Raw genomic sequence first — 12035 nt, forward strand, 5'->3', positions numbered from 1 at the left:
GGTGGGTTGGGTGGTATGGCATTTAGCCGCGGTAGTAGGCCGATTGCGTTTCGGCGTAAAAGTAAACTACTTCCTCGTTGTCGGTTGGGATTATGTGCTCATCCAGAATATCCAAAGCACTAAGGTATCTGGGTTCGGGATGTCGTTGTTGGGTTCTCATGCTTCTCATCAGCTGATTGGGGTGGTTGGCTATGCTTCCGACAAGTTTCTTTGCAGATTGCAGCAGATACTTTTCTAACGTCATGATGTTTGCTTCCTCGTAAAGTCGCTCGTTGCTGTAGTATTTTTGTCGCTGTCGATCGAAGTAAAGTCCGGTGCAGATCCTCAGGATTTTCCTCTCAAAAATTTGAAGTTCCTTCATGGCTGTCTTGGAAATGGTATACCATACCGGAAAGCTATAGGCGATGATAGGTCGAAGAAGCTGCTTGTAGATCAGGAGTTTCGTTGGTTGGCTTAATCCGTTTCTTCTCTTCATCAGGGGGTGAAGGCGATGGAAGGCGTAGTTGGCTTTTTTCAGGACAGACCTAGATTGAAGGTTGAACCTCAGGAGCTCGTTAAAGTTGATCCCTAAATACTTCGCGTTGCGTTTGGCTGCCAATTTAGTACCATCAGGTAGTGTAAGTGTGATGCTCCTACAGTTTGCAGCTGACCGAATGCTTCGTCCTCCTGTTCGTCTAAAGCACAGTAATTCCGATTTGGATGAGTTGATCCGGATACCCCATTTACTGTAGAACTCATACAGTTTTCGAATGTGAGCTTCAACTTTCCTGGCAGCTATCGTTGGCGAGACGGACTTGTAGTATGTGAGCGAATCGTCAGCGTAAAGCAGGTTCTCGCACTCACTTGCAAGCGGCTGGTCTGACGTCAGGATACTATAGAGGAAGGGACCAAGTTTTGATCCTTGGGCAACTCCAGCTGTAATGCACTTCATTGCTGATTTTCTATCCTCCACTTCTACGAAGAAGTTCCTAGAAGAAAGAAAAGAAAAAATGATTTTTATTAGTGCTACAGGGAAGCCTAGTAAATGAAGTTTATGGATAAGGGCATCTATCCATACGCTGTCAAATGCTTTCTCGACATCCAGAAAGCATGCGACCGTAACTTAATGGTTGTTCAAAGCTGAGGTGATGTCTTGGTGGAACTTCATGAGCGGATGCAGTGTGGAGTGCTTCTCCCGAAAGCCGAACTGCATGTCTGGGATAATGTTAAAATCGCTGCAAAACTTCTTGAGCTTTCTCAGTGTCAGCTCTTCCAAGAGCTTACTTAGGTTGTTGAGAAGAGAAATTGGCCTGTAATTAGATATAATGTTCCTCGCACCTTTCTTAGGAATTGCCACGATTCTTGCAGTTTTCCATTTCTGCGGGAAGTAGCTGTTGTTGATGCAATTGTTAAGGATAATGGTTAAGAAGATTAATATTGTCTGCGGGAGCCTCTTAATGACGAAGTTGGAAATGCCATCCGGTCCGGCTGATTTCTTAGGTTTGGATAGGCTAATTATTTCGGCAATCTCTTCTGGGGTGCTCAGGTTTGGACTGTCAACTGGATCACTTGCGGGATTGGTGTTGCTGAATGTTGCTACATCGATGTTAGGTACTAAGGTCCTTCGGATGGATGCTTCCATTTCCTGTAAGAAGACTGGGTCTGCGGAAGGGTTCGGTGTGAAGTTACCTTCGAAGTGGGCTGCAAATGCTTCTGCTTTTTCCTGAGATGTTGTTGCTTCTCCATTGTTGGTGTTAATAACTTCCGGCATTGGTGACTTCTGTCCAACAATTCGGTTGATATTCTTGAAGGCATCAGGTCCAGGCTTTATTGACTGCAGTCTCTTCTGGAACTGTGTGTTATTGAAGTGTTGAATGGCGTTACGGAGCATGATGTTGTAGCACTGCAGCTCACTCCACACTGTCCGGTAGTTGGCATTTGATGTGTTTAAGTCCCGCTGGTGGATCCTTTGGAGGCGTTTTCTTAACCGCTGTCTGTGTGCGTATAAATTTTGCACGTGTACTGGAAGATGTTGGTAGCGGTCCTTTGATGTCTTCGGCTGTTTTTGATTGTCCAGTGCACTTGTGATTGCCGTTTCCAGAGAATCAATAGCAGCATCAATTTCAACATTCTGGAGATTTCTGTTGTGTAGTGGGAAAGTGATGGATTGTTCAACCTCTCTCTGCAGCCTGTCTAGTCTATATCCAATCTCCTATAGTTGATGAAGTATTTTGCTGGTTGTGTCACTAAGTTGATGGGCTGATGAAGCTTAATACTGAGCTGAACTGCTTCATGGTCCGAGTCGCTGGGTATTGTTGAACAGATAAAGTTGCAGAAATCAGGATGAATATGCACAAAATTCGATGTTACTAAGAAGAAGTCCAATGTTTAAGGTGTTCTTGGGTAGGTTGGTTTCGGTTGAGAAATTACAACTAACGAGTGTTGGGCACTGTTGAAATCCAACCAGTCGGATATTGCCTTCCCTTCAGTGTTGATAGTTGTATCCATCCAAAGGTGATGTCTAGCATTGAAATCACCGCCGATGAGTCCATATGGTTAGGTTAGGTAGAAATGGCTGTCAGGAAAACAACTGACACACTTAGACCATTTATTGGTCCGTTGTGATACCATGATTTTGTGAGGAAATTCCTCACTAATTAAACCAGTTGGAGCTTTCAATAAAGCGGTGAAGGTTGAAGATGTCAGTATTGATTAGTTCACTGGTAACTTCTAAGAAATATTTTTCCAGGTATTTTTTACGTCTACTGGAAAGGGCAGGACATGAGCAGAGAAGATGTTGGATTGTTTCTTCTTCTTCCTCATCAAGGCAACTTCTACAGAAGTCGTTAGAGATTACGCCAAGTCTTATGGCGTGTCTACCTATGAGACAGTGTCCTGTTAAGACACCTATTACAGAGCTGATATGCAATCTGCTTAGAGACAACAAATTTTTTGAACGTTTTGGATCTAGCCTAGGCCAGATCTGCTTGGTCGTTTGGCAAGTTATAATGTTTGACCATCGTATGTTTGTTGCCTCTATAGCTTCTTGCTTCAGCATGAGTTTGCACGTTGCGATTGGTATACCAATATTTGCCTTATTGGCAAATTGGATGAGTCCATAAGTCCATAAGAGATTGGCAACACTGTCAGTGCTGTGTTAAGTTGTGAAAAATTATAGCTCATTTTAAAACTATTATTTCTAAACAAAAACAAACGCAAAAATTCAAAATCGAACACACTTTATTGAAGAACGTCACATTTACAAAGTGAGTTAAGATTTTACGTTATTTCAACTAGAATAAGCATTAAATTGAAAACAAAAATCAACTAAAATTCCAAACAAAAATCACAACCGTAAGATATAAATCAACCGTAATTTGCAAAACACAAAGCCCAAACAAACAGTTTATTCGTATGGCCAAAGAGACAAACGAAAGGCTGAAGAAACGTCACCATCCACTAATTATTCAACACCAAAAAAAGGAAAAATTATGCCTGGCTCCGTCGCACGGTTGTCCAAAATGACTTATCTCGTTGCAAAAATCATAACTTTTGAACGGATTGAGTTAGCGGTACAATTTTTTTTTTTATTTGAAGGACATTTCTAGGGCTGTTATACCAATGAATTTCAATAAAATTATTTCACAGGGTGTTTCGGAATCATCGGCCAAAAACAGATTTTCTTTAAAAAAAAAAGTTTAAATTAAAATTGGTATGCCATTTTGTAGAAATCACTAATCCACATCTAAAAACAAAATTTCAAAAAAATACAATGTCCCGTTTTCGAAAATTTTATTTTTCAAAAAAAAATTTCAAAATTTTTTTAAAAATCCAAAAATTATTTTTTTTGAAATTTTATTTTTGGCTTATATTTGAGTTATATAAGTGCTTCTTCAAAAAAAGTTTCGTTGAAATCGAATAAGCCGTTTCGGAGAATATCGGATTTAAAAAAAACCGTTCTATGGCAGGTACCGTTAATAATGATTTTCCAAAAAAATTTTTTTCATTAGAAGATAGACCTTGTTTTCAAACTTACATTTGAATTTTTTAAACAAAATCGTTGGAGCCGTTTTTGAGCAATTACAGCTTTACTGAAATTGGTGTATGACAAGTACCGTTATTTTTGGCCCAAAAAAATTAATTCCAAAAACACCTCTGGAGGGTCTCCAAAAAATGCTACATACCAAATTTGAAGTCAATCGGTCCATCCGTTTAGGATGTAGATCCTTATACAGACAGAAAGACAGACGGACTTCCGGGACCAACTTTTTTGGCATTCTCTATAATCGTAATATCATGGAAAAGTGTAATCTGAACTTTTTTTAGATGTGAATTAGTGATTTCTACAAAATGGCATACCAATTTTAATTTAAATATTTTTTTTTTAAGAAAATCGGTTTTCGGCCGATGATTCCTAAACACCCTGTAAAACAATTTTCTTGAAATTCATTGGTGTAACAGCCCTGGAAATTTCCTTCAAATTAAAAAAAAAACTGTACCGCTACCTCAATCCGTTCAAAAGTTATGATTTTTGCAACGAGATAAGTCATTTTGGACAACAGTGCGTCGGTCAAATGTCTATCACAGACTTCGAAAAACTCTTTGACCAAAAGCTTAAGGACCTAGCCACGAAAGCGGATATAGTCGAACTTAGAGATGATCTGGCTGAGTTAAAAAATGAAAATGATAGTCTGAAGTCGACATTAGAGAAACTTGAAAACAAGTGCAAATATCTGCAAAATGAAGTCGAGCAGATAAAATTAGGCAACTGCGAATCTAACCTCATTTTTAAAATGCAAAAAAAAGGTTCCGACCAACTTCTTGAAGTCGAAAACATTTGCAAGAGTCTGGCTAAGTCACAAACAATTATCTCGTCCCAACAAATCGAAGAACTAAGCTGCAACAGCAATGGAATTGCCACTATATTAGCCTAGTTTAGTACCAAAAACAAAGCGTTTCAAGTACTAAAGCAAACAAAATGTTTAAAGGGAACAGGTATCACGGTCAATAGGGACTATCCACTAGCAATCAGACACAGGCGAGGGATACTCTTACAACTGCGAAAATGTCTCCGAACGAAAAATCAGCGGATAGGAGTCGCACTTCGTGACGATAGGCTATTAATTGATGGGGTTGTGGTGCGATGTTGTGATGAAACTGGTTTTGTTTCAGATGAACAAGATGGTTTAAAGTTAATATCCGAAAGATTTAATTTGCCTGTAGACTTTTTTCATGAAACATATTCTGAAATAATAAAACAAAATAAACAACGAGGTAATCAACGTGACAGCCGAGTAATGTCAAAATCAACGAAGAGTAGTGAAGTTGGATGCAGTTTGCAGCTTGCTGAGGATGGTGTTGATGTAGGTGGCTCAGATAGGGTGATCCAAAACATTAAAACAAATTAGGAAATTGCCGTCTGTCAGTTTTTAAATAATATAAGCTTAAAAATTGTTAGTTATAATATTGCAGGATTACAAAATAAAGTAAATAATTTTGATTTTATGAATTTTTTAAAAATGTATGATATTATTGTATTAGTCGAAACACATGTAACCAATGAACATTGTATATCGTATGAAGCGTATTTTAACGAATTTAAAGTAAAATGGATACCAGCATTAAAACAAAATTCTAAAGGAAGGGCGAGCGGAGGGGTTCTATTGGGGTTTAAACGAACATTAAAAAATATTGAATGCACTCTAAAGAACGTTGATGAACTAATTTTTATTGAACTCAAAATTTCTCATTATAAACTAAACTTGTTTCCAATTGATATCAACTGCAGCCACTGGGAATATCAGTTCAACAAACTTGTTGACAGCTTATTTAAAAACGACTTCAGAAATATTTTACTTATTGGGGATTTTAATGCTAGAACTGGTTCTGAAGTAAGCGAAATAAAAATGTGGGGGAAAGTTCGCAAATCAAGAGATTTAATTGTAAACGCAGAGGGAAGGAAAATTATTGATTTATGCAATTCCTTTGGTCTTGCCATTTGCAACGGTTGCTCGCCTGGAGACAATGACGGTGATTTTACTTTCATAAGCCACCAAGGAAGTTCAACCATAGATTATGCGCTAGCTGGAGAAGATTGGTGCCACTTGATAGATGACTTCAAAGTGAAATCACAAATGTTCTCCGACCACTTCCCAATTGAAATACAAATCAACCAAACAAATGAATTCTCGTTCTCAAGTTCGTCATCTTCGGTGCTAAGTAAATATAAGTGGAAACCGGCACTTGCAGAAAGATATAATATTGCTTTAACAAATAACTTGAACTCGCAAATGCTTGTCAGCAACAACGTGCCTACAGTAGAAGACCTGAATGAAGTTGTGTTAAAATCAATTCCTTCAATATGCAATCGAACAAACAAGAGTAGAAGCCTCCAGTTTAGAGAAAAATGGTTTGATGAGGAACTGGCTCAAGCAAGAAACAAGTCTTTTGTCTGGTTAAAGATCTTACGAAAAAACCCACATAACGATTTCCTTAGGCGAAAATACATTCAACTAAACAAAGAATATAAAGACCTGTCCAAAACTAAACAAAAAGCACATGCAGAAAATATTGCAAAAAATTTCTCTGGTTGCAGAAATGCATCAGAATTCTGGAAGTTAGTGAGAGAAATAAACAAGAAGGACACCCAAAATACAACAATTCCCATAGAGCTTCAAGATCTGAAAAAACATTTCCAAGAAATGACCACAAACAGTCAGGCTACCGCTTTCCAGTTTGCCACCCCATTTTATCAAAATGAAGTGCTTGACTCTCAATTTACAGTCTCCGAAATCAAATTGGCATTACAAGCATCGAAAAACAACAAAGCTCCGGGTTCGGATGGTATTCCAATGGAATTCTTCAAGTTTAGCACCCCTGAGTTCATTGAACAACTTGCAGCTTCATTCAACTGTATCTTAGATTCAGGATCAGTTCCGGATTTCTTCAACAAGGCAATCTTAAAACCCATTCATAAGAAGGGAGATGTGACCGATCCCGCAAATTACAGAGGAATTTCACTTCTTAATGTATCAATGAAAATTCTTACTAAAGTACTTTATAATCGTTTATATAGCTGGGTACAAAGCAACAACCTTTTAAGTGAAAATCAGGCAGGATTTCGAAAAGATTATTCAACAGTAGATCAAATCTATACCCTTACCAATATCGCAGAAACTTGTATGAATAAAAAACAAAAATTGTACACATTTTTCCTAGATTTTAGGGCAGCCTTTGATACTATAGATCGAAGAGCTTTAATGCTTAAATTGTATAACAAAGGAATGTCTTTGAAATTTGGGGCAGTTATCGAAAGCCTGTATGCTCACACGACCTCAGCTATTTTCAATGGAAGCGAACTATCTCAAGACTTTGAAGTAGAAATCGGCCTAAGACAGGGTTGCAATCTCAGCCCCTTGCTGTTCGCTCTCTATATCGATGACATCGAAGACATCTTTCGAACTGGAGGAATAAACCTAATCGACACTGTGAGAGTAACCCATCTTATGTTCGCGGACGATATTGTAGCACTTGCAGAGACACCACATGGACTGCAATTAATGATAAACAGGCTGGCTGACTATTGTGAGCGATGGAGGCTACAGATCAATCTTACCAAGTCAAAAGTTATGATCTTTCGACAAGCAGGGGGCAGAAATTGCAGAAACGAAAAATGGTAGTTAGCAGGTCAGGATATTGAGGTTGTAAACGAATATAACTACCTAGGAATGCTTATTACCAGAAATTTAAATATGAGAAAGCATATTGCTTTAAAGCTAGCTAAATCGAAAAATGCCCTTAACGCAACCTGGAGGGGTGTTATGAAACATTCGAATGTGGATCCGGCTGTAAAATAAAGAGTGTTTCAAGCAACCTCACAAGCAATTATGTTTTACGCAGCCCAAATATGGGGCTATAAAGAGTATGATGATATCGAACAACTTTTGCGATACTTCTTGAAAAGGACCTTTAAGCTACCAAACACAACGCCAAACCACATACTTTTACTAGAAACTGGACTTTCTCCCCTGTTTATCTCGACACTCAAACTGCAAGTGGACTATGTTCTAAAAACGTTTACGCTCGATGATAACAGATTACCGAAGATAATAAGTATGATGGTAATAAGGAAACAAAATTCATGGATGGCTGAATGGAAACGCTTAGCGACTTACTGCAACCAATCACTTGATCTTCAAGTAAACGATTTGGGCTCCTGGAAAGCGAAACTGTATGAACTCATAAACGCAGTCGAAACAAAGAAGAGAGATGAATTCGAAGTTAAATCCAGAGAGTCAAGCCACAGACTCATTTACTGCTCAACCACAACCTGTGCAACAATAACTACTTCAGCCCCACATATCCAACAGCTTTGATAACAATAGTTTTCAAAACAAGAGCAGAGATACTACCACTCAATTTCGTACCCAATAGAACCGATCTCCCAAACATTTGTGGCCTATGCAACATGAGAGAGAAAGAGGACGTGCTGCACTTCTTAGGTAGATGCCCTGTCTTGATTGAAATCAGAAGGGACGTATACGGCAAAAACTATTTTACAAACAACGAAATGCACAACATACTAAATGGCGAAGGATGGAACGACCTTTATAAATACATCACTCGGGCCTTACGTTATAGAAGAAGAATTATTGATGAATTATTTTAGAATACACTTTATTACATGAGTTATTATATGTATTTTATTATTTGAATTGTAAAAAACTTAAGTTGTCACTCTGGCAGACGGCGTAAGGCCATGTTATAAAATGAATTGTTATACAAATTTTAAACAAGAAAATTTGATTAATAAAAGTCATTAATAATTGAATTGAGTCCATAAGTGCTTCTCGAGAGTGTGCCGTTGAGGGTCTGTAAGTCGCTCTGGATGTTTTTAGCCGTAGAATTGCATTTGAAGTACACGCTTATTATGGTGAGTGTCTCATCTCTTCCTAGGTTTAAGATTACGGCAGTAGCTTCACTGGTCATGAGTCCTTTGATGATGGTTTCACTGGTGCTTATATTTTTCTTTACAAAAATTGCAGTCCCTCTGCGGTTCTCAGCTTTGTCCTGTCGGAAGGTGTTAAATCCAACGATGTCAATGTTATTTTTCCGTGTCACGTTGGTCTCGCTGATGAGGGCGATGTCTGGGCTGTTGTTCTTCACGAACAAGTTGAATGATGTCCTCTTCTCCAGGCTGTACAATAAATTGACATTGTACGTCAGTATGCGGAGCTTCTTTAATGACATAGTGTGTAAATGAAGGTGGCTAAGGCCGCGGACTTATCTTTATCACTCAGAAGCCCATAGTTAGACGGAACGGCACTCCGGGCTTTCTGCATCACTGACACGAGGTCACTTCCGAAGAGGCGCTCAACTTCGTTGTTGAGATTCATCGGTGGTGGTGCTGATGTAGATGCTGGTCTGGTGGGCTTAGTTGGCCCTGTCTTAAGTGGGATGCTCTTTGTTGGAGTCCTGGTTTGTTGTTGTTGTGTTTGGTTCTTCATTGGTGCTATTGGCTTGGGTGTTGCTGCCTTTGGTGGTTGTGCTTTTAGGGCCATTGCTGCATAGCTCACTGCTAGCCGGGTAATGGTACATGCTGACTTAGCAGCAAACTCCTGGTGAGACTTTTTCTCCGCTAGCACCTTATTCCTTTCGGTAAGCTTAGCTTTCAGTGTCGGGCATCCTTTGAAGCTAGCTGGATGTCCTTCCTTCTTACAGTTGGCGCACCATACATCCGATCCGGTGTTTTCCTTCCTTCTACATTGTCCTGGTTCATGGTCTTCTTTGCACTTAACGCAAACATATTGGCGGCCGCAGTTTGTGGCAACGTGACCAAAACGTTGGCAGTTTCGGCATTGCACGATGTCGTTGGTCCTAAGACGCTCCCAATGAACCCGGTGGTTCATTATCAATGTCTTTGAGTAGACCTCGGCGATGTCACAGCTCTTACTTAGCTCTACGACGAAGTTGTTGAATTCTTTGCCCTGTGCCTTTTTGGACTTGAATTCAGTGACTTTGATGACTGGGAGACCCTCGATCCTAAGTTCATCTTCTATTTCAATGGCTGCGAGTGTGAAGTGAAGTCCTTTCAGCAGCAGTAGGTTCTTCCTATCTTCTCGGGGTGTAAAGGTATTAAATTGGATCTTCCTCGCCTTTAGGAAGTTTTTAATGTCCTCAAAAGATTGGCGGTTCCCAGTTGAAATGATGGTTGTCTTTGTGCTCCGGTTTTTAAATGTCACCATGAGGTTTTTATTTTTGCAGAATCTGCTGATTTCCGCGATGTTAGCGGAAAAACAGAAGAATGGTGGCATTCCTGTTGTCTTGGTGGTGGTGATTGGAGGCGTTGGCTGGGCGGCAGTTGTACTTGCTGTTGCTGGTTGTTTAGCTGTTGGTGGCTGAGTTGCAGCTTGTGACTGTTGTGCTGTTGGCGGCTTGTTTGGACTGGCTGATGTTGGCTGCTTATTCGGGGAATGCTGGGCTGTTGCTGTTGATGGCTTGTAGAAATCCGTGATTATTAGTTTTTTGGCTGCAGTTGCTCCTTTTCCGGATTTCCTAGGCCTCTTCTGTCCTGGCTGGGGAGATTCACCATCAATTTCCGAGCTGGAAGCAGAATCACAAGTATCCTCTTCTTCGCTGACTGGTTCATCTTGGCTGGTTTGCACTTCATCGTTGGCGTGTGTCGATGAGCTTTCTTCACTTTCGGTTTCCATTTCATCTTCGGCTTTGTCTTCTTTGTTCTTCTGCAATTGATCATCCCTTGTGATAAAACTTCCTAGGGTTTTATTGATTCGCGATCCGTGTTCAGGACCCAGGTCGTTGATGATCCTCTTAATTAGTTCTTCCAGGGCAATAAACGCACTTTCAAGATTAAAAGGCTCACCCATTTTTAATTGCTGCTAATTGTTTTTACTTTAATTATTAAATGGCACCACTTAGTTAAATCCTCGCACGATATTTTCATGCGCACATTAATTAAGGGTTGGCTTAGGTAGCTTAACTTTGCTAATGATTTCGGGTTTTATTACCACAGGGTAGTAAAACTTTTGAAAATCGTCGCAGGTAAAACCCTTCGCTGGTAGATTTGGTGGTTGTTTTTGTTAAGTGTTTAAAACTATCCGCTGCACGTCTATCTGCTTTGAATGTCTGTTTGAAACTGTTGGAACAACTGGTCTGCAATCAAGTGTGTCTTGTGTAAACTCTCCTAAAGTAGCGTCAATTTCCTATTTCCATGGAATATCCAAGCAAGATGAAGAGTTGCACGATCTCGTTATGCGACACTTTTCAACCGATGCGTTTGGAGTTAAACCACACAGTGGGGTTCTTGTAAGCAAGTCCGATAAATGAGCATTGGAAATTATGGAACAGACGCTTTGTAGAGTTGAAGCACAATATGAAATCGGGCTTCTTTGGGATAGTAATGAAGCCAATCTTCCAGATAGTTACGCTATGGCTGAAAGGCGACTTGTAAAGTTTGAGAAAACTTTATTGAAGAATCCAGACCTAAAAAACTGGATGACCAAATACATGAAGACCTAGTGATGAAGGGCTACGCTAGAATAGCGACGGCGGAAGAGCTGGAGCAGGATTGGAAGCGAATATGGTACGTTCCAATATTTATCGTTTTTAATATTAATAAGTCTCCGCCGAAGTCGAGGGTCGTAGCAGATTTTGCAGCGAAGGTAGATGGCACTTCTCTAAATTCACGATTGTTAAAAGGTCCAGATAACCTTGTTCCTCTGCATGCTGGACTCTTCAAATTAAGATAGAGAAAGTTTGCCGTTAATGCAGACGTCAAAGAGATGATCCATCGCATTCAAATACGTGACGCCGATCAGCAGTGTCAGCGATTCCTTTGGAGAAATTGTGATTCCAGTCGCCAACCAACAGTTTTCGTCATGCAGGCGATGATGTTTGGGCCCCGGTGTTCCCCCTTTTGTGTCCAATTTTTGAAGAACCACCACGCCAATCTCTACAAAACCCAGTGCCCAGAAGCTGTTGATGGATTGGTCAACCGAACTTATGTCGATGACTACTTCAATAGTCATGGCTCACTC

General features: G+C 39.9%; 1 protein-coding gene across 2 annotated transcripts in view; it reads right to left on the reverse strand.

Moving 5' to 3' along the window:
- LOC129906406 (LIM/homeobox protein Lhx3) overlaps nt 1–12035 on the reverse strand; it is an 88166-nt gene that overhangs the window by 33837 nt on the left and 42294 nt on the right. The gene's annotated exons all lie outside the window — the stretch shown is intronic.

The sequence above is a fragment of the Episyrphus balteatus genome, chromosome 1 (genome assembly GCF_945859705.1).
Source record: "Episyrphus balteatus chromosome 1, idEpiBalt1.1, whole genome shotgun sequence".
In the NCBI taxonomy this organism is placed as follows: Eukaryota; Metazoa; Arthropoda; class Insecta; order Diptera; family Syrphidae; genus Episyrphus; species Episyrphus balteatus.